At 40.8% G+C, this 22,912-nt stretch overlaps 1 protein-coding gene across 1 annotated transcript in view; it reads right to left on the bottom strand.

Moving 5' to 3' along the window:
• The window catches only part of lrfn2b (leucine rich repeat and fibronectin type III domain containing 2b), a 273,402-nt gene that overhangs the window by 119,999 nt on the left and 130,491 nt on the right, over window positions 1-22,912 (bottom strand). Inside the window, exon 3 of the mRNA XM_074685512.1 lies at window positions 4,431-4,536. The gene's annotated coding sequence lies outside the window, so the exon portion shown is untranslated. The remainder of the gene's footprint in view (window positions 1-4,430; window positions 4,537-22,912) is intronic.

The raw sequence follows: 22,912 nt of genomic DNA, 5'->3' as shown, positions 1-22,912 counted from the left end.
TAAATCACATTATCAGCACATCTGAAAAACACTGAAGTCTGCTGTGTCTGACCGATGGATTCCAAATCATTTGAGAATTAGTTCAGAATGTGTTGCTTAGCTCTGTACCCTGATCAGAGGCATAGTATTTTACCCATCCATCCATCCATCCATCCATCCATCCATCCATCCATCCATCCATCCATCCATCCATCCATCCATCCATCCATCCATCCATCCATCCATGCTGAAGCCGATTCCAGATGCCATTGAGTGGGAGGTAGCTGGATGCAGAGGTAGCTGTGCCACTAACAGGCCTCCAGAAGGTTGGCCAATCAGAGTTAAGGGGGCTTGTGGACCTGGGAGCCTTAAAGGGATAGTTCAGTTTTTTTTGAAGTGGGGTTGTATGAGCTCTTTGTGACCACTAAGGACATTAGATACAGTAGAAAGTTGTCTCCTCTCCCTCAGTAAGACACAAACTGTAATAAATGGTGACAAGGAAATAGACGCTAACAGGGAGAGACTGTACCAAATTCAAAGGCTATTTTCTCTGCCTACAAGAACTAAAATCAAAAAGTAATACAGTTTACGAGTATGCTACATAACATATTTTTCAAGTGCATTAAGTCTTCGGAAATATAAACATTTATCTGGACCTAACTAACTGGTCATGTTTCCTTCCGCGCAGCGCTAGTGCGCTCTGTCCCCCCTCCTCCTTCCAGCTGTAGGGAATGTAAACAAGCTATGCTTCGAGCGCCGGTTGTAGCCTCGTGTAAGTTTGATCAAGTATCGTAATTCTTTTGTTTGTACTCTAAGGATTGTGAGGCAGCGTAGGAAATTCAAAATAAGTGACTATGACAGCGACGATGAAGTTCCATTCACTTTGGAACCAAAAGGACGCATTGACTACAGTAACTCCCTCCTTTTATGGGTGTCCCTCCATCAGCTTCAACTGGTCCAGAACTCTGCAGCCCATATCATCACCAGAACCCCCTCCTCTCACCACATCACCCCATCCTCCAGCAGCTTCACCGGCTCCTGGTTAAATTCAGATTCACTTTCAAAACCTTCTGTTTACATTTAAGGCTGTACACAACCTCCTTGTCGTACCTGTCTGATCTCCTCCACATTGCCAGAGCTTTCAGTCGCTCTGCTCCCCAGCTCTGGGACTCACTCCCTCCACACTTCAGAAACATTGATTCTCCAGCCTTGTACAAATCAACACTCAATCTCATCTATTCCCAGCTGCTTTCTCTAAATTCACTGCTCCATTTTAACTTGATATCACCCTTGTTTTTCTGTTGGTTTTATTTATTTCTTTTGGGATTTTATCCTTTAAAGTGTTTTTAATTAACTGTAAAGCAACTTTGAGTTTTCGGAAAGGTGCTTTTAAATAAAACATATTGTTATTATCAAACCATGGGGGCAGTGTTGCTGTTGGTCCTCAATATGTAGCTTTAGTGACACACAAAGAAGAAATAACGATGGCTGAACTTTTAGGGTGTACTTAGTAGCCTCACAGACAACCACCTCCTACAACATTGCCTCTGCTTTTGTCTTTTTTGTTAGAGGTACATCATTAAAAGTCATCCACAGTCGCCATGTTTGTTTTTGAGTTTGATGTTGTTGTACAGTTTTGACTCTGGACTGCGCCCCCCCCCCCCCCCCCCCCCCCCCCCCCCCCCCCCCCCCCCCCCCCCCCCGTGGATGTATTGGTTAACTGCAAAGCCAATGTAAAGGAGGCATGAAAGTATGAGAGCAGTGACAGTAACATTGTTTGAAAAGGATAGATACATTTTTTTGTACGATACATGGGCCTTTAAAGAGACAGCAGCTAAAACAAAGTGCTTCAGACAGAGGCTAAAAAATGGGTTTTCTTAAACACTTGTGTCAAAAAAAAAAAGGTTTTCAAAGCATTTTAAGATACTACAGGGACACCAGTCGGAAAAAATGAAGACTTAAGAAACACAATACCCCTCTTTAAAGAAAGGACCCACACATTTCATTTGATTTCATTTTCCACAGCTTATCCGGGTCCGGGTTGCGGGGGCAGCAGTGCCATCAGCATAGAGCAATGACCCCTGTCCCTGACCACTTCCACCAGCTCTTCTGGGGGGATACCAAGGCGTTCCCAGGCCAGTTGAGAGATATAATCTCTCCACCGCGTCCTGGGTCTACCTCGGGGTCTCCTCCCAGTTGGACATCCCCGAAACACCTCCCGAGGGAGGCGTCCAGGAGGCATCCTCACCAGATGCCTGAACCACCTCATCTGGATCCTCCTGATGTGGAGGAGCAGCGGCTCTACTCCCAGCCTCTCCTGGATGTCCAAGCTACAAACCCTATCCCTAAGGCTGAGCCCAGACACCCTGCCGAAGAAACTCAGAAGGCAAGGCTCTCAATTTACTGGTCAGTCCACGTTCCAACCCTCACCTATGGCCACGAGCTGTGGGTCGTGTACGAGAGAACAAGATCGCGGAAACAAGCGGCTGAGGGCCCACACAAAAACAGCAATTTTGTTATACAACAAGATACTTAAAAAAGACAGACAGCTGTTACATTATTCTCATCGAAGCTATTAGACTAACCCAGAAACAGTAAAGGTCAACCACGGCCTTAGATAATGATCTAAAGGAAAGGTTGAAGAATATGATGAGAGTGTAGTAAAACTGCTGGCACTGGTCTTAATGATGGATCATTTTCTACAGAGCCAGAGCCTCCAGGACGGCACTGGGTAACGTAGCCCATTACACCCATCCTCTCTTTGCTGCAGAGAAGCTGTTGCCAGTCAGGGCGCTGGTACTCCCTGCCACCACCCGACTCTGTGTGATATCATGTAGATATCATGTAGCACGGTTTACTGTGTACAGTGTGACTATGTTTTTGTTTTGTTTTGTTTGTGTTTTGTTCCTGCTGGTCATAAGAAGAACTGCCTCCTCTGGGATGTTAAAGTTTACCTTAACATTAACCTTAAACTTGCTGTGAGGAGGATGCATTTTAATAAGACTGCAGCGCCACCCTCAGGCCCGGAGTCTCACGCTCACTGTCATGAGACATGACTTTTAACAAGGCGTATGTGTTTGTTTCAGAAATGAATGGAGATCAGATCAAAACAAATTTTCTTTTTTCAATATGTCTTTTTACCAGATACAATGCGACAGGTTAATGTGTTCATCAACAGTTATGTAGCACTTTTGTCTGAAATGTGACATGTAAACTTTGTCAGTTTGTACCATAGTTTAGTAACCGAACATTAGCACAAACAGTTTAGCTCGTGTTTTAGCCTGTAGCTTGTGCTCTATCGCTATCCTGTTTATCTTTCTTCTGCTTTTCTGTCATTTTTCTGACAGTTAGGCTCCAGTGTCCACCATCACTACAAAATTAATCACAGAAATTGTTTCCAGATGAGAAAAACACAGATCTCTCTTCTCACTACTAAATTCATCAGCAGGCGTGGTGTCGTCATAGAGACTTCGACATGTTGTAAATCTATCCAGTCAATCTAGTATTTTGAAATAACCTTTATTAATGCTAATAATTTATTTTTTATTTGTTTATTTATTTATTTATCTCAAACTTTAAAAAAACAGAAAACAAAAGGAAATAAAGAAATAAACATATGAGTGCAATGCTAATAATCTAATTCTAAAGTGTGGATTATGATCAGGAATATATCTAGAAGGGCCTTTTGAAGATCCCTTAGAAACTCATCACAGCCCCTTTAAAGTAGTCTGGTTGCTTTCTTGTCTTTCTCTTTGATGAAAAGGTCTTTCACTGTAAGGATCTTCTCTGTAAAGTTGTTGGACACTTACATTAACAATGAGAGCCTGTCAGAGGAAAAAGAAGAACTTTTAGAGACTGTACTTTGTTCCTCAGTGAGGTTCCCAAAGGAAAATGTGACAGCTGTTACAGCCTGTTTCTCCACTGCAGGCTGCAGCAGGCCACTAGTACTCTTTGATAACTTTTTGTAACTTTTTGCAACTTTCTGTTCCTATTAATGTGTAAAATAGGACTCAGATATCAAAACACCAGCCTCCTCTCCCTAAAACACAACTCCTCCTTACTCATAGAAAGTATCTGGACTCTTGTTTTGAGATGTTTGGAGCCAGTGTGGAGGTCAAACAGAGCAGCTTTAAAGAGTGGGTGTTCTTGCTAAGATAAGTGCACACTGCCAGCCTCACCTACGTTAACACTTGTTACTGAACACATCAATATTTGGAGCTGGTTTCAAGCCACTGACTCTGAGTTCCCTGAATCAGACTTTCAGTGACACAACCTTTTACTTCCACGAGTTTGATCCATATCTGCCAGCCCTTGTTTTCAAGTTTTAGAGCCTGCCCTTTCTTCATCTTCAGCTCTGACATTTTGTGGCTGCCTTTATGACTTGATGTGGTTTTTACAGCCACACAGATGTCTTTGTGGCGGGGACATCAGGGATGGGATGAAATACTTACTGTGAGGTGAGTATTATGAGGTGGAGTTGCCACCTGGGGTCAGGGCTCCATCTTCACACCTCTGCAGCGCCTGAGGCTCCGAACACATCATCTGCTTCAGTGCTCCCTGTGGGAAGAGAACAATCAATCAGTGTCCACACACCTGTCTGAGGACGCCATCCACGCCATCATCGCACTACTTTTCAGGCTTTTCACAATTTTCTGTCTGAGCACGATGAAGTTAAAGGTTAATGACTCCGCACATCGATCCCAGAGTAACTCCACCACTCAGGTTTTGGCATATTAGACCTGCAGAGCCTGCGGCCACAGGAGGGGATGGAAAATGTGAACACACCTGTGTTATGAGGGTAAAGCATACCTCCAGACTGCACACTTATCATAATAAAATCTGTCTTGGGTTCTGGCACAGTTGTTCAAATCTTTGGTTCAAAAAGATTCAAGTAGTTTTAAAACCTTGGCATCATTTTGCTTCTCTTTAATGGAGGAGAAGTTGAAGTTATGCAGTTATACAGCTCATGAAAAACCTCACCAATTTACTTCAGGGTAAAGCAGCTTCTACTTCTACAGATTCTTTGAGAGGTATTGATGGTACTCATGAAAGGCTCATGTATCAACGTGTGGATCACAAGAGTTTCATCCAGCAAAAACAAACAAACAAACACACCTAAATGATTAAATTAAATTAAATTAAATTAAATTAAATTAAATTAAATTAAATTAAATTAAATTAAATTAAATTAAATTAAAACATGTATAAATAAATAAATTAATTAAATTAAAAAAAACAAAAAACAATGTGCTTTTGACAGGAAGGTTCAGAGACAATAGAATCCATTGGTTCCCATGGCGCAGTGATTCAAAGGCCCAGGTAGTTTATGTAAATCAGGCCAGTGACTGATTGGAAAAAAATAAAAAATAATAATAATAAAATAAAATGAAATAAAATAAAATACATAAAATAAAATAACAAACCACCAGACCAACAGAGGACAGTAAAAAAAAGATAAAGGCATCAGTCAAAGCTGTCAGAGAATTTGTACACTGGTACAAAAATATCTCTGCAATGTCCGCCGGATGGCACGGTTAAACAAAAGCAAGAGACAGTTTTGACCAGAGAAACACTGAACTGCTTTGTCATTTAAAGCATGAAGGATTAACTGGTCGACATATCTCAAATTGGATCAAATACTGATAAGACAAGAATATTTAGAGGTGTTTGTAAAACTAAACTAAGATGCATTTCTGAGGACTTCTTTTGCATTTCGACAGCTGTTGTAAACAGGACATCCACTGACATGTTCAGCTGAAGGTCTCCAGTTTACAGGGTCACTCTTTAAACTGGAACACCAGGAGCTGACAGAGACACATTCACACCATCAGGCTCAAAGAAGACCATTGGTAACGAGGTACTCAACCAAGTCCATCACAGCTGGGGGTCATCTGTCTTGGGTGTAAGCTAAAATAAACTACTCAGAAACATCAGGCAACACCCCCTAATTTCCTGGATGCCTTTATGGGTTGTTTCAAGGGATAGATCAATTACCCCAGAACTAAAATCAGACACATAAATCCTGCATACTGAATCAGGATTTTAAATCCACCAAACAAAAGGGTCAACATAGTGATTTGCCTAAATTTCCAAAGTCTAACTCAGAATAAACTGATTCAGTGTCTTACAGGCCCCCGTCTCTGTGGGTCTTAGGAAAGAAGTGAATTCTGCTGGGCTCATCTCGGGGACAAAGTCATACATGGAGGATCCATCAAAGACTGTTTCACTTCTGCCAAAAACGGTTGTGCCTGCTGTCGTCCCACAGATGGTCCCTCAGCATACGGTCCTGCTCCACCAGGCTGAGGGACAGCTCCACCCTGCAGGATGTGGGACTGCTGTACTCTTCAGCTGCCAGCTCCTCACTACTACACTGCTAAACCGCATACATGGACTCACTTTGAGGACTTAATATCAGGGCACAGTTTCAACAGTAAACCACAGTTTGTGATCATTTTAACTGAGTGTTAAACGTGCAGTTACTCTAGGATAAGCGCTGTATTTATATTTACTTTTTTTCCAGCAGTATCTATGTGATCTAGAGTGGTTTCTTTTTCTGTTTTATAGTCATCCTGTATATGTGAAATGACTCTTCTTCTCAGCAGTAATCCAGAGTCCTCCTGAGACTGGGGCCTGCAGTGTTGACCTGCAGTCAGTTTCCATTTTGGTCCACAGGTCTGTGGCCATGCTCCAAACACACTCTCTGCTCATGTTTGAGATGACGTCACTATGATTCGCTGCACCTTTATGCTTTAAGCTCAAACTCAAAGTTCTCCACTGACAGTCTAAATCTACTTAACACAAAATGTAGATTATTTTGACTTGTTAAATCAGCTTTTTTTTAAAAAGTGTACTGTTGAAAAGTGCAGCGGTGTCATTATTTTGCATCGCAGCTGCAGCAGCTGCAGAAAGACGCAGCTGTTGCTCCACTACAGAGAGCCAAAAGGGAAATATGATATCATGATGACAAATAATTTAATAACACGCCACTCTCTAACCTTAAATGCACCCTGATATACAGCAAAAGGTGTTGACATTCATTTTTTTCCCCAATATCCACAATCTCTTTATAAACAGTACAGAGGAGCATTCACCTTAAGCTTCAGTAATTGAAACAAACAAACAAACAAACTGTGAGACGACGCCTTCATGGAGGATCTTTATTGTTTTTAAATGTAGGACAAACCTACAGACCTGTTTGAGCAGAGTGGGCCTCAGTCGTCTATTTTTAAAGCCTCCTGAGGGACAAATAAATCACCTATCTCACCTGTTTCTGCTAACAGAGAAACAGAGCAGTGGAGGAAACACAGTAATAACTCCACAACCATCCAGAAATTATTTTGAAAAAATATCTTTCAGGCCAAACACATTGAGTTATATCTAGTACTGAATTTATTTTGCAAGTGATTCCTCAAAACATTACACAATGAGCACAGAGCTTGTTTTAATATCCAAGGAGACCACAAATACAAAATAGCAAGCTCTGCACTGCAAAAACCAAGAGAAAGCAAATATTAATGTTTTTATGCCATATTAACTAAAAAGTCCAGAAAACTGTCTTATTTATATATCAACATTAAAAAAAAATAATAACAGAATTAGATAATAAAATCTGCAAAGGGAGGTAAAAAAAATAAAAATTGTATCAAGATATTTGAAAAGCACCTTTCCCTCTTCTTCTATGGGCTGATATGTTTAGAAATATTTTACTTGTTCAAGTAACTTAGACGTCAGTTTCATCTTTTAGTGTCCTGAAGTTATTTATCCTTTAGGTGAAAGTGGCTCTTATTAAGTTTATCAAGACAGTTGTTAGTTAAAATAAAACTGAAATACTTATATATTTCTTTTAGAGGTCGACCGATAGGGGTTTTTTGGGGGCCGATGCCGATGCCGATGCTTTCCAAATTTGGGCAGCCGATGCCGATATGCATAGCCGATTTTTCCAATTTGATATTCAGGCTGATTGTTAAATGAATATATATTTATCACATTTTTGTGAAACGCAGCAATTTCTGAGCAACTAAAAGAAATCTATTACAACAAGTCGTGTCCAGTCCTCTGAATATTTATTCAGCTTTCAAAACAATGAAATATTTTGTCTGAGTAAACACACAATGTAACAAGCAGTAGTAAACATTCACACTCTTCTTAAAATGTCAAAAAAAGAAATTTAAACTTATTAATATAATTTGAACAAAAGTATGTAATGTATCCAAGTGGTTCCACAAATTTGAGGTGCTCATCTTTTTTGTACCTGATCAAAAATTGTGTCATTTTATACAACGGATCAAAAATCGGCTTTTTAAAAAAAAATACGGCCGATGGCCGATAGAGACAAATGTCCAAATATCGTCCCGATATATCGGCCGTCCCGATATATCGGCCGTCCGATATATCGGCCGTCCGATATATCGGCCGTCCGATATATCGGCCGTCCGATATATCGGCCGTCCGATATATCGGTCTACCTCTAATTTCTTTTTGAGGTGTTGACTATAGTGACAAGGAACGCCTTTTACTAACCAGCAGTGTTGGGAATAACCAGGGTTCAAATTACACAGTGGCCTTTGGGGGAGCCCTATTTTTTACCATGTGCACCACGACTTTTTAACTCACATGAATGCACATATTTTATTACAGATAACAGGTTTACAGAGAAAAAGAATCCACCATAACTACGGCAATTGCCTAATACTGTATTTAAAATTTCATATAGGCATCATAGCAGCAATCCAAAAAGTGTCAGGGAATTTTTCTGTTGTATACACAAGTTGCTAAAATTCACTGTAACTAACTATGAATCAAAGTGTGATGAATCAAATCCCTAAACAACGTGCAGCATGGAGAGAAGATCTCTGCAAAGTGTCATCTGCAGATGGAAAAGTTGTTTTGTCTTAAGTGCTGTCAGATTTAAAGCAATAAAAATACCACTGGACATCCCTCTGCAACTTTCTGAACCGTATCATGTCAACTGTTCAGATCAATGTGGCAGTGGCAGCTTTCCTGGCCCCCCAATTAATAAACTGACCCTCATTTAAGTTTTACAGAAATGAAGCAACAGGTAAGACTTAAACAGCTGGTCACATCCCCCACAAAGGTATGAGGTAAGTTAATTCACAAATGCAAACGTAGCCTCTGCTCAGGTGCAGAAGCGTACTGTAACGTCACACACAACAAACAGAGCTGTGCTGAAACAAGCTTCGATATCAAGTGAGGCTCATTAAAAATCAATTCCATCTCAGTTCAGAAACAGGCACATTACAAACCCCAAAATTTACAGAACTCCCCTTGAATGTGTCAGGTAGCTCCCTCATTATTGAATTCTGGACTAACAGTGGTAAAAGTAACGGCATTACTAAAGCTATTACTTTTTCCAGGAATGATCAGACATCGGTCAACATTCCAGACACAGGACAGGAGCTGCAATTTAACATGCAAGCTGTCTGTTGGGTGAAAACTCGAACCCTGGCGAACCACTCACGGTCTGACCTCATGGAGGGAGCAAAGACTGGGTCATGCAGTGTGCTGGTGGGTACTCAAAATTTACATGACTACAATTTTGATAAAGCTGCTGAAATAGGTGCTCAAGCACATTGTGTTATCTGAAAGCATCGCAAAACAAGACAAAACAAAACAAAAGCAACCGGCATGAATGCACACACACACACAGAGTTATGTTCTGCCGTGAACTTTACGCACAGCACCAACTTTTTTTCTTCTTCTTGTTATTCTATCTGATCATTACAACAGCCCCTAGTGGGCAGAGAAAACACAGTACCGGCTATAAGAAATCTAAAAAAAAAAAACAGCTCCCCAGAGATTAGATAGCTGAACAATGCGCTGTACTTAAAGCCATCAAGAACGGAGCTGCCTGTGGTTCTCAAAGTTCATGCTGTAAATCAAGACATGCCAATCTGCCAGCAATCAGCTCACACGCTGGAAAAGTAATGACCACTACATTGGCATGATTGGCATATGTTGGTGCTCAGCACTCTCTGTGAGTGCTCAGGGCCTGAAGCACCCACAGAACCAGCGCCAATGATACAGACGCCCCCAAACTTTCTAACAGCATTCTGTTGTTGGACTTGCTTATTGTAATCCATGCGCCTGAGAAAAGGAACACAGACTTTAAGGATGATGAAAAAATTGATATGGAGTTGTACTAAGAAAAACGCCAAACTCTGTCAGGTCTGTCTCAAAGAGGAGAGGAAAAGACGATTTAAATAGTGTAGCATTGTTTGGGTTAGTGAGTTCTGATGAATTGGAAAATGAAATAAAAAATAATGACTGGGTTTCACTCTGCATCACAAGATTTTGTTGCTTGAATCATATTTTCTACTTGAATTTGTGTGGTTGCTAAGTGTCATTTACATCGCCTGTCAAAACGTTGTGGTTACGCTGCGTTATTCTGACGTGTAAAGGTTCAGATCACCTGAGGTCTGATCGTACCTTTCAGCTCTGATACACCAACAGATGGAGGGTCTTCAGAGCAGAGTGCATGCTGGGAAAGAAACCCTGACAGCTGGAGATTCACGGCTCTAAGACCTCCTCTCACACACATCAGCGACTCTCCATCAGTCACAGTGAAGTGGGTCGTGGTCATTAGCAGACACAAGCTTCTTAGTTCCCACTGGTTCAAAGCCTGTGCAGCTCTCAGCGTGGATTATGATTTCTGATCACATTATATCCAGTCAGCTCTCTAATTACTGTTCAGAGCACAGGGGCCATGTTCATCGTCACCGCACATTCAGACTGACTCAATACAATTAAAGAGTGACCGAGACACTTAGTCAGCTTTCGTTCCAAACCTCCTTAATGCTGACAATCAGAATGAAGTCTTTTGTGCAGAGCTGTGAAAGTGCTGCCGCTGCCATGGGACTGCAGGGACACTCGTGTCTGATTCTCTGCTCCACTTTCCTGTCCCCACCTCCCATCTCCCTTCATCTCTCTCAAAGCCTTTCTAGTTCACTCTCACATGTTTCCTTCCTTATTTCTGTCACTTTTACTCTCTCTGTTTTATTTCCACGCTCTTTTATGGCTTTACAAGAATGCTGGTGCTGAACAAATCTTCAAACCCCAGCTAATTGTAAATATTCATCACCAGAGTGTCATTAAATTCTTTCATCCTGGATTAATTTTACAGAGTCAGAGTGGTTTGGTCAAGAGGAAATGTAGTTTCTTTAAATTGGACCATTTTGGGCCTTGTGTAACCAAGAGGGAGTAGGGGTTGCAAAATTTTAATAAGTAGTTCAAGAATTACTTATAACTGCATATTTCTTCCATTATTGTATTTTTCTAAATCTTAGTTTGTATTAGGCATAGAGGTTTTTCCTTTTTGTTCTGTTTTTAAAGTGGAACATTAATGTATTCCCACAGTGGGGTGTCACTGGTGTCCTGCATTGGTCTAATACTCTGTGTTCCAGATTATCACACAAGTGATATTTTCTTGAAAATCTGGAAAGCTGCTGTTCAGACCGACATAGTGTTTCAGTCTGGTGTACTGAAGGTCATGTGCTTTAACAAAACCCTTTGCAATTGAACCTAAAAAGCTTCCTGATATCCTAAATCATTGACCAGGTGTATATAAGTGTGCCGCATTATTACAGAAGACCTATTGAACTTTGACTGCGAGCAAGAAAGGTGACCAAAACAAAATGGGAGGAGGGATCTAAAGACGAAATAGCAAAGGAATTTCAGTGTTACCATGAGATAATATGTCCAAAAGAGTCAGGATGGGACAAAAACCGAGAGTAGAAAAAGCTTGTTGAACATTATCAAACTGAGAACTGCTGAAACTCAAACAAGAGGTTTGTAAGGGCGCGGTCACACTGGTCATCCTTACCGTGCCGTACTAATGCAAGATTGACAGTCAGCCTCAAAGACACCTGATATATCCTGACACCAGCTGTGTGTTCAGTCTGACAAGCTGTAAAAAGACAGACAGCTGGAGTCACAGACCGAGGAGTTCCTGCTCTTCACACTCCATTGATAAGTCTCTCTTCATTCATGTTGGGCTGTAAAACCTCAAACCTGTTGACTCCTGGTCTGGCTCCGCTCATTATGTCCGTTCATCATTGTAGTCAAGATAAATACGAACTGATTTTGACACAGTTTTATTAGGGAAATCACAGAGTGTTTTTAGATAGGTTCCAGTCACGACTTCCTGTCTCAGTCGATCTTTCTTGCATTGAATTTATGTGTCACAGCTTTGTGCCTGGCAAAAAAAGGATGGCTGTGTACTACCTGCGACATGACGGACCAGCTACGCAGTCATACTGCAACAGAACAAATACAGTGTGAGTTGACAGATTGACTTGAATGTAAACCTTTCTGATCCATTGCCGCGACAGAGACGGACTGCAGATGCAACTGGTGTATTTCAGCCATATTTCACATGCATGGCCATCATGAAGCGTCTGTTTACACAAACCGCAGTCTGACCAGAGTCAGCTTAATGGAGAACACAGAGAACAGTGTCATGACAACAGTGACTATTTGATTTCTGTTAAGTCATTTTGGTCCAACTCAGCCCTCTAATGCCTCCCATTGTTTGAACTGACTGTCAAGAGGAGCAGTTGCAGCAATTATATGTAATGTCCACGTTGGATACGTGTGTTTTCCCAAAAGCGTGGTCACACTGGCCAAATGAACTGGACTATAGGGTTGAAGTGTGCCTGGTCACTGTACAGATGGACAGTGTGACTGCGCCCTAAAAGACCCTGAGTAAGGACTTTTTTTTGTGCTTGGTGATATAGCCAAGTCTGGTGTAGGATGCTAAGAGAGGGACAAAGGTCCAAAAAGTAAAACTAGGAGACTGAACGCCGACACCTCCAAAGTTATATTCACAGGTGAGTGCTGGGCAGCCCTAGATGGATCAGATGGATGAGCATCTGGCTTAATTTCAAGTGGACATGTTGTTCTAAGTTGACTCCACATGGCGGTGGTGTATTGTTTGTTGATGATACACTTGTTGGTCTTTTTACAGTTTAGGGTGGTGTTGAAGTGAACCATGAGAGGTTTTGCACTTTTCCTAAGACACATTTCTTTCTATTGCAGCAAAGACGTTAGCTAAAGTGAAGAAGACGCTGGTGTTTATGCACGTCAGTACACCGTCACATGCCTCATGCCATTTACAAACAATCCCCTCAGGAACTGGCCTGGCTGCTCATCCAGTGTCAACCTGATTGAGAACTTCTGGTCAGTATTAAAGAAGATCATTTGTGATGATAGAGAAAGACATGCAGCTTAAATGAGCAGCACAATATGAGCAGGGAAGTTATCAGACACCAAACTGAATTAGCTGACTAGTGACCCTCAGTGAAAGGAAAGAAAGTTATATCAGAGGTTAGAGAAACACTTTGCATGTGAAGTGTTTTAAAGACATTTCAGGATTTACAAAACTGTTGTTTTGTTAAAATTATACGCCCTTATCACCACCTAGAGATGGATACCGAATTAGGTGGTTTGATAGGTACCGAACAAATTCTGCCAAAAGTACCGGGTACCAATTCATGTAAAATCAAAAGGTACTACGTTTAGGTACCTAAATGCATCCTTGTGACTGTGAGGGAGTGGAAGAGTTGGCAATTTTTTATATTGGACATGAAAACAGCATTACAAGGTTATTTATTGAAGAATAACTATGTTAAATTGAAACAAAATTTGATTTTATTATTAAACAAATTGATATTTTTTACCACACCAACACAAAAAAAGTACCGAAAATTGGTACCATTGAGTACCGATACCGATTGCCAGGCACTGGGCATCAGTACTGAATCGTTTCAAATTTGAAAGGCACCCATCCCTATCACCACCTTGTAAAAGTTTAATGCATAATTTGTCATTGATTTTAAAATACAGCCACTTTAGTTTGAAAAGCAAAATATGAACCACATATTTGAGGAAACAACCCTTATTATCTAACTTCTTCAAAAATCTGAGAGTTTATGTTAACATAGTTTTAAATATTCACCAAAATGTAACTTGTGTAATAAATTGGAGCACAGTGCAGAGAGCTTCACCTGAAGCAGTGAAACAGGCTCCAACAGCTGCAGTCCCGTCAGAAAAAGCCTCAGATCAAAGAATGTTCTGTTCTGTCCCCCGGACAGAAGCAGATTATTACTCTGAGTGATGAGCAGCATTACAGGAAAGACTTACAGGAACAAATGTGACAAGGAGCAAACATTTTCCAGGACTGAAGACAACATTTACAGAAACAGTCACTCTGCCTCTGAGTGAAAGGGGGTTATTTCTCTACACCCTGCTGTTTTCTGGTCACTGTGTGTCCCAGAAGTCTGGTCCTGGATCCAAAAAAACATGAAAACTTTGAAACCTCAAAGTTACAAGACAAAACAAAAACAGATTAGCAAACGTTAACATCCTCATGTCTGTTCTGGTTACACATCCCTCTGGACTGGATGGTTATATACCAGTTAAACCAGACACAGCCTGAATACAACTTTATCTCCTTGATAAGCCAGGCTGGGTCTGTGTGACAGACCTGGTCCCTCACTGTCACTTATCTTGTAGCATTTCGATGCCTGTGGGCTGGCTTCCCTCCTCCAAACCGCTCCTTCTCTGCTCCACCTCCTTTCTCTTTTTTTCCCTTCCTTTCCATGTCACCTGCTGATAAAGCTGTTTCATGTTTACTGAGGAGCAGAGAGGAGACAGTTGCTGCGAGGGACAAACAGCAACTGGAGAATTACGTCGACTGGCTGAAAGAGCACAATAACCCAGCCACAGGAGCTGCACCCTGAGTTGACCCTGAGGCCCCTGAGCTCCTGATGAACAGTCTGCGCCTGGTTCACTGCAAAAAACTGAAAACTTATCAAGTGTTTTTATCTTATTTTAAGTAAAAAAATTCTTTTTATACTTGATATGGGCCACATTCAACTGAGCAGACTAGAAAAATGTCTTTTTCAAGTTATTTAAAGTAGTGCTGTCAGGCGATTAAAAAAAAACAAAAAACAAACAAACAATAGAATTAATTACAGGATTTCTAATTAATTAATCTAATTAATCACATTTTTATCTCATATCTGCAATAGGTCCCCAAATAAAGAATTTAGATTTTACGGCATTACAAAATTGTAGTGCATAACTAATCAAATGAATACGCGATGAAGAGAAGATTTGTTCATCCACATTTTTATTGGTGGTTAAATTAACCTAAGTCAGGGCATCTTGTCCAAAAAAATTCTATATTCTATAACGATACGTCAGGCTGGAACAGCTTCAGTGATATGAAAATTATTTTTCACATGAGCTACAAGTAATTGTGTTTGTAAATTTGCCTTCAAATGCCCTAGCAAAAATTTGCTAGCCTTGCTCACAATCATCATCTCCATTCCTGTTGTCACCTTGACATAGTTTGGTTTGATTAGCGGCGCGTTAGTAAAGTGGCATGCCACTGCCATGTAAGGATCCTTTAACTGGTCACCATTAAATGTCCATGTTTGCCACCATTAACATCAATAGAGGTGGGGTCTATCAGAGCTTGTCAATCATAATCCTGCTCGTAAACTACTGTGGGTGAGAGCGGTGTGCTCTTTGGATGAGAGCTCAGCATGGATATGAGGAGAAGATGACAGAGACATAGCGAGACGCTGCAAGTCAGAAATGTTCAGGCAGCTCACGCTCCAACTGAGGATGTGTCGCGGTAGCTCAGAAGGAAAGAGCAGTGCTATTGTGAGAAAAGACGACAGAGATCATAGAGAGGATCAAAGGATTGAGCGTCCAAGACGATCAAAACAAGTATGTTTCGGGTATCTTCCACATTTAAAACAATACAGTTTGAGAGCCGGGTACCTGACAATTGATAACGGTACTCAAAGGTACCAGATTTCTGTACTTTTGTGTGTGTTGATGCTGTAATAAAAATGTATTGGTTGGATACTAAAATCTCAAAGTTTTTCAATTTTACATAAACATTCTTTAATATAAAAACCAGCAATGCTGTGATCATGTCCAAAATGGAAAATCACCTTGTATATCGCTATTTCATGTGATGGAATGACCTGTTAAGAGCGCCCAGAGAGCGCTTATTTTACTTACACACTCTTGTTAGGTGACCCACACTTAGAACACCGACACACACCCTTTCACTCTCCCAACCTCAGTCACTCATTCACACACGTACGTTGTCTTCTTGACTTAGCTTAAACATCTTAATAATTGACTCAACCGCCCACTCAAATGCACAAACGGCTGCTTCATGCACACTGCTAATGTGCTAACCTCCCTGATTTCATTCAGTGGCTTGATGATGAGGATACTGTGATTTGATTGGTTTGAGGCCATCACAGGCGAGCAGTGTCATGACCGCGGCCTCATCTGATTGGTTAATCATCCTAGTTTTTTTTCACCAAGGGACGCCGGCTCGGCTTGGCCTCCTTGTGGTTAACAGTGTGCAATATCGTATTTTCACCACTCATTCGCCACATAACATTTAGGAGGGCGCTGTTTTACACATTGTAACATGCTCAATAACCAGAGGAGAGAAATGAGAGAAATTAAATCACAACTACGGTCTAAAAAAAGAGTGGAAGCATGGCTGCCCTTGGCCTCCAGGAGAAAACGCCACTGGTGATCGTGAGAAAAAGACGACAGAGATCATGGAGAGGATCAAAGGATGGAACACCCGAGATGAACGTGATCAGAAAAAAGTATGATTTGTCTGTTTTTTGGATCAAAAACAGGAAGAGAGACATAAAAGAAGAGGGTCCACTCTTCTTGGGTTGTTTTGGTGTTTACATGGTCAGAGAAAACACGATTATTTGGGTCTTAAAGGATTGTTCAAGATGCTACAGCCAATGGCCGGCCAAAGAGTCAATCTTGCGTTAATTTTTATAACCCATTAATTTGAGGTGCGTTAAAATGAGGCCCTAGTTTAAAGACAAAAAAAAAATCTGAATTGCTTGTAACAAGTAAAAAAAAATAACCTGCCAAGTGAATAAGATAGTGTTGCTTGCAGTTTTGTTTAGAACAAGAATAATGTTTGAACACAAGTAACTTCTCTTGTTCCATTGGCAGGCCTCATTTTTGTCTTTAAATAACTTGAAATAAGACATTTTTTCTGGACTGGGCAGCTGAATGTGGCTCATAACAAATCTAAAAAGACATTTTCTACTGAAAATAAGACAAAAACACTTGATAGGATTTCACTTTTTCCAGTGTGACGATGTTGAATCTTTCTGACCAATCGGAACAACCCTGGATGTGAGGTTTTGATCGGCTGATTTAAGGTCACTGACGTGGTTGTAGTGATGCATCCACTCTCTCTGCACACTGAAGCAGTAAACTCCTGGGCTCTGAATCATCCGGCAGAAATGTAATTCTGAGCCATATTAGCCTCTGAATCCATCTCTCAGGCTGCAGCAAAGCAGACTTCAAACAAACAGACACATTTTCTCTGGGTGAGGATTGGCTCCCTCAGTAAATGGAGCACATGTCGCTTCCTTATCAAAGTGACGTGTCCCTCCTGTGAGGCAGCCGGGAATAAGAGCCAGCAGCTGCCCCGCACAGGAGCCAGAGAGTTCATCACCTGTGTGCCACCCCGCCAGCTCACCACTGACTCACCGTGCAGCTTTATTCCTGTTAGACCCTCTGTCCATCTCAGCCGCAGCGTATAATGACCCGCTGAGGCATGCTGGGAACTGTGACACCACAGCAGCAAATGAGAAGAGGGTCAACGACTGATGAACAAAGCCTGCAAACATTTTTTTACCAACGTGAAGTTACACCAGCAGGCGTCACGACAAGACAAAACGCCAGGGAAAGTTCTCAAACTAAAGCCTGTGAGGGACAATCTCACAGAGCCAGTGTTTGAAGGAGAACAGGAAGAGAAATATATTATTTAGACATTTTCATGAGCGTTACATCACCTGAAAAAAAAAAAAAAAGTTTTGTTTTTGTTGTCTGGGAATGAGAGCTTCATGTCCACAGTGGGAATCTGTGTTGTCTGAGTGAGTGCAGAGGCCAAAAACAGACAAACCAAACAACAAACGAGACTTTCTCCTTAACGAGCCCGTTGCAAGTTCATGCTCAGAAAGTTAAGCTGTTGTTTGGTCCGCTCCTTCAACTTTTCTGCAGAAAGTCTTTATCCCTATATACTGCAAAAGCTGAAATCTAAGCAAGTGTTTTTGAGGTCTGAATTTCTCTTAACATGTAAAAAATTCTGCCAGTAGGCTAAGATAACATGAATGTGCTTGTCAAGTTTAAAATAATGTCTCATCAAAGCAGAAAAAACTTGAACAAAATAACTTGAAATAAGACTTCTTTTTTTACTGAAAGTGAGACAATAAGACTTGACAGGATTTCTTTTTTTGTAGAGTAGTAAAAAACATGCAGTCAGAGCCGAGTGGTACAGGAAACAATTTGACAATACTGCAGCTTGTTCTCAAGGCCCTCACCGAGGGCCTTGAGAACAAGCTCCAGTATTGTCAAATTGCATTTCTAATTCATTCAGGTGCAGTTTTTTATTAATTTCATGCTCAGATTTGGTGATATTGTCTCTCAAAACTCTGCTCTTGCATTCAAATTTGCTCTGCGCGTGCTCCAACCGTGTCCTCATGCTTGGTTATGATGCTGCTCACACAGATTTCTTGCGCTCACACTCGGGTTCATCCTCTCGCGCTGAGGGAATTTCTGCTCACAGATCTCTGTCTGCTCTCAAATTTTCTGGTGGATCAACCAACAGAAGGCCAACTAATATTGACCAATCAGATTATCCCCATTTGACGACGAGTGCGTTTCCTGTTCTTCACAGAGCGTCGCACACGGGTGGGAACTCTTTCTACCTGGTTTATCACCCCTGACCTCCGGGGCTGTAATAAATGTGATTACTTTAATTTTTTTGTCCACTGTTGAAATCAAATATCATTCAATTAATACACGAGCGCCTGTGTTTTTAACTGAAATAGCTTTATTGTATAATCAATGGACTGTAAGAGTAAACAGACTGGCCTTTTTATTTTTTAACATTTTATTCTATATTTTGCATTATGCTGTGCAAAACAGTGTTGTTTAATTAGCTCTGTTATGAGAGAGATCGTTTTGGCATTCATTTGGGATACATTAAGGTTTTGAAATAATTGAACAACAGAAAAATAATCATTAGACTAATCGTCCAATTAATCATTAAATTAGTCCACTAATCGATAAAATAATCGCCCGATTAATCGTTTCAAAAGTAATCGTTTACCCCCAGGCCTAATAATCATAGCTGCATGACACAGTGCTCTTTGCGATCAGCTTGTGGAGAAAACAATGTCCCCATCATGAAACTAAAGGGACAACAGATCTCGTGCAAAAATGGAACTGCAAAGTCAAGGAAATTAGGCAAGTTGTTTTAAATTCATTTAAATTCATCACACCGCATTATCATTATACAATATAGTTATTTCAGTGTAAAACACGGGCACTCATGTATTTATCAAATTATATTTGATTTTAACAGTGGACAAAAAAATGAAAGAAATCACATTTATTACAGCTCCGGAGGTCAGGGGGTGATAAACCAGGCTGAAAGTGTGCCCACCCGTATGCGACGCTCTGTGGCGAACAGCCAACGCAACCATACAAAACACGGATAATCTGATTGGTCAATACTAGACGGCCTTCAATTGGTTGATCCACAAAGAATTTCGAGAGAAGACAGAGAGCTGTGAGCAGAAATTCCCTCAGCGCAAGAGGAAGAACCAGAGTGTGAGGGCAGGAAATCTGCGCGCAAGAGCACAAGAGCAGAGTTTTGAGAGACAATATCACAGAATCTGATTATGAAATCAATAAAATACTGCTCTCAGCTCAATTAAAAACGCTCTTGGTTTAGGATAGGAAATTCATTCCATAGACGTCGTTTTGCTCTACTCAAAGTGAGGTTGCTGCAAAAACTGCTCCCCCTGGTGGTTGGCTGCAGTATAAAGTCTATAGTTTAACCATAAAATCAACAGTAACTTACTGAGAAAGGTCTCTACTGCATTCAAAGATAAGCCGATGTTTATTTCATTAAAATATACATTTTCATACCACAAAAAAGACAGGTTGATGAGGAGCTAAAAGAATTCACCAGTGATTAAAACTCTGACGAATGTAGGTTTTATTCGTATTTATGAGATAAAATGTTGGTGGACTATCCTTCTGTGTGTCTTAACTGTAAAAATACTATCAATGATTCAATGAAAATGTGAAATAGTCATTGTATTGTCTATCTCTGACCTGCTACGTGAATTAGTTTGAAGAGAAAATATTTTGACTAAGGAAAAGTAGAATATGTTGAATAAAATTAGGCAGGGAAAGTTTATTTGTAAAGCGCATTTCAGCGAGGCAGTTTAAAGTGCTAAAGAGATACAAACCAGCAAAACATGTTAAAAGAAAGCAATTGAATATCAATTAAAGCCGAAAAAATTGGATAAAATACAATAAAACAAAATAAAATGGAAAATAATAAGGTTAAAAAAGATTTTAAGATAGAAGCCTACAAGTCACAGTGCAGGGCTTTGTAGTTCTTTTGTTTTTTTTCACTTATAGGTCAAAAAGACTAAAGTGTGACTAACACTGAATCCAAAGCTGCCAAACATAATAGTGCTATAAACAGCAAAGGATTGTTGGGAGAATTCACCGGCACCTTGCTGCCAGTAATTTACAGTAAAATTTACTGCAACCTTTTTACAGTGTGTTTAATGTAATCACACTGGCACTCTGCAGGAAGTGCAGAGTGAAGAGTTCATGGACAAAACAAAGCTCCAGGATTTTTTTTTTCTATGTAGGGAGTTCAAATATCTGCAGCCGTAGGCCAAGGCAGTTAAAAACTGGGAAACACAAATGAACGCTCTGATCAGGATGATGACTCGGTGTTTGTGTCTCTGTCTGCTTCATCAAATCACTCTTCACTGCCTTATCTGTTTACTGGTCACATGATGAAGTAGCATCCAAACACAACAAACACAACGCCAGCACATCTGTTTTGGGACGTGTAGGCTATTTGTAGCACTCTTCAGTGGTTACAGCATCGTCTAATCCTTCAGTTGATGCTAATGACTAATATAATCCCTGCTGCTGGCTAACATGCACACACACAAACATGAGCTCACTGAACAGGGGGACACTCATGCAGGTGATTCCCCAATGAGGGAGCACAACCAGCCACAAATAATTTACCCGTCAGACTGCTAACACCAGTCAGACTGCTAATGCTAGCAGCTAACAGCAGAACACACAGGAGGGAAAGGGAGGGAAGAGGTCAACAGGAAGTGAGGTAAGAGCATACACTGTATATAGAGTGGACAGTGTGGCTCCGCCATTTATCATTGTACAGTTTTGAAGCCAAAATACCCCCGTCTCAGGCGCCACCATTGTAGCAGTTTGGAGCCAGAGTCTGTGCAGTAGAGACGATGAGGGATTCTGGGAGAATCTGAGTGGAGCTGGATGACAAAAATAATTATTATTTTTTTTCTTTCGAGAGTCTAATCACTTCCTGACTCTACCTCCAGACATATTTTACAATCTCCGAAAAAAATATACAAGAACGGCAGCTGTCAATCATCATTAAACATTACATAAAGCCTCGTTTTTAACCTTGTATAACTAATGAAAACGAAACTTTTTGAAAAAAAGGGGACTTGGATACAAGACAGCCAAGTGATATCTTCAAATCAACACAACAATCGGACGTGAGAAACATTTCTACGAGGTGTAATAATTTTTTAAAGTTAGACCACAGCCCATCTGGAATGGCTGGAAAGCTGTATTTTAAACCTATAGTGCAGCCAGCCACCAGGGGGAGCAGTTTTTGTAGAGACCTCACTCGAGCCAAGCAAGTAGATGTCCATTTTTTTTTTACAGTCTATGGATGAGAGTGGGTAAACAACAGCCTAAGGCCCCTACATGTCGAGCATAGAGGTGATATTGGAGGCTAGAATTACTCTTGAGGAGGGATGGGTGAGTACCGGTATCGGGTAACAGGCCCACATCAGCCTATTTTAAGGTATCAATACTCATGAAGGTTTCCAGTTCAAGCAGCTGATGTATAAGGAAAAAAATAAATAAATAAAAAAACTTAATTTGAGTAAGTCCTCCTTGCCAGTAGCTGGCGCTACATTGCTGCAGTTTGACAGTTTTATTTTGCATGTTTGTTCGTTGATGCAAAACAAATTGTAAACTCAGTGAGAGTTATTCATTCATTCATTTTCTAAACTGCTTGTTCTGTTCAGGGTCGCGGGTGGCTGAAGCCTATCCCAGCTGTCATTGGGCGAGAGGCGGGGTACACCCTGGACTGGTCTCCAGTCAATCACAGGGCCAGTGAGAGTTATATTTTTTCTATTTTGGACTTAATGGCAGAGTGACTGTCTTAGTTCAAAATAGTTCAAAATGATACTGTTACCTCAAATTTTACGTATAAAAAGTACAAGTGTATCAGTACTTGGTATTGGTATCAAGTGGAAGGACTCGATCTGGTATCTATCTGAAAAAAGTGGTATGGAACATCCCTACTCTGTTGGTAAATAAACTCTTTGCTGTATAATTTGCACACAACAATGTTCTTATCTGTCCACTGGGCCGAACAAAACCCACTCACCTTTTTACCACTTATGTGGTAAAAAGCGACAAAGAGCGGTCATAAATTTGACGGGACATTTTGCTGTAAAGTAACACATTAAAAAGCTCCATTCATCAGCCGTTATCTGCTAAAGGTTATTTCAGAGCTTTATACAGATTATGCATTAACCTTCACTGTGCAAGAGGGATGGGGACCATTTCTAGTCATAACTTAGCTCACAGATCAACAGTTCACCTCACCTCTTGCCCCTGTCACCATACATGTGTCACAGCCCGTCTACCTGTGTGTGTCTGTATGTGTGTGTGTGTGAGTCATGCTCTGCAGCAGAACGTCTCAGACTGTCCTGAAACAGCCTCTTTGTGTTTTGCACAAACAATA

This window comes from Halichoeres trimaculatus, unplaced genomic scaffold (assembly GCF_033239565.1).
Source record: "Halichoeres trimaculatus isolate MK-OKI-2021-1 unplaced genomic scaffold, fHalTri1.1 fHalTri1_scaffold_13, whole genome shotgun sequence".
NCBI lineage: Eukaryota > Metazoa > Chordata > Actinopteri > Labriformes > Labridae > Halichoeres > Halichoeres trimaculatus.
The sequence above is the reverse complement of the archived record's forward strand: the minus strand, read 5'-3'. Positions and strand labels throughout refer to the sequence as shown.